The sequence below is a fragment of the Sardina pilchardus genome, chromosome 18, assembly GCF_963854185.1.
Source record: "Sardina pilchardus chromosome 18, fSarPil1.1, whole genome shotgun sequence".
Lineage (NCBI taxonomy): Eukaryota > Metazoa > Chordata > Actinopteri > Clupeiformes > Clupeidae > Sardina > Sardina pilchardus.
Window position 1 is genome coordinate 5,189,930 of NC_085011.1, and position 1,232 is coordinate 5,191,161.

A 1,232-nucleotide genomic window follows, 5' to 3' on the forward strand; every position below is an offset into this window, starting at 1 on the left:
CATATTTTATGATTCCAAATCAATAATCCTCTTTCACCACACCCACACATTCTGAATCATTAGAATTATTTTCTCTCTCTCTCTCTCTCTCTCTCTCTCTCTCTTCCTTTTCTTCTCTCCCTCTCTCTTTCCTCTCTCTCTCTCCCTCTCCATTTTCTCTCTCTCTTCCTGTCTCTCTCTCTCTCTCTTCCTTTTCTTCTCTCCCTCTCCTCTCTCTCTCCCTTCATTTTCTCTCTCTCTTCCTTTCTCTCTCTCTCTCTCTCTCTTCCTCTCTGTCCCTCATTCTCTCTTTCTCTCTCTCTCCCTCTCCCTCTCCCTCTCTGTCCCTCGTTCTCTCTCTCTCTCTCTCTCTCTCTCTTCCTTTCTCTCTCTCTGTCCCTCGCTCTCTCTTTATCCCTCATTATCCGCCCCTCCCTCCCGCTGCCCTCGCTGTCTTGCAGGAGAACCCTCTTGTTGCCATGGCTACAATCATTAATACATCTAGCATGGCTATCGCTCACCAGAGATTGTGTACAAGTAGCATACACACACACACACACACACACACACATACATACACACTCTCACATACATGTACAGCTCATCCCGAAAGCCAAAGCCAGCCATTTGTGGGCATGTGGGTCCATTCTTGTGCTGGTGAATCAAGCCTGCTGTACGGCTGGCTCAGGGGCTTCAAGCACGGGGGGAAAACAAACCATGACAACAGGCAGCAGACATGGCAGCCGGATTTCACAGACACAAAGACTCCAGGCATGAATGGAGTGATTCAGCACGACACACACACACACACAAAAAAAATCCCATCCCAGCCACCGTAGAAGGCGACGATATACAGGGGAGAGGGAGCGATTAGTGGAAAACCCGAAGGAAGGATCCCCGCACACAGCCCCACTTCAGCAGTAGTTCCCATGGTGTACGCCGGCGAGAAGGACGGACATTTTGTCCGCCTCTGATGTGTATGTGAGTGACAGCACGGCGTCAGAGTGATGTGTGTGTGTGTGTGTGTGTGTGTGTGTGTGTGGGGTGTGTGTGAGACGGCACGGGGGCAGTGTGAGCTGCCTCTTCTGTGTTTACTGAACTCCGCTTGAACGCTTATCAGACAGCCTCAGACGAGAGCGATAGAAAGAGACAAGGGAAGGGGGGAGGGAAGGAGGGATGGAAGGAGGGAGGGAGGGAGGGAAACAGGGTGGTGGCAAGTGGAGAAGAGGAGAGAGAAGAAAGGAGGGATACAA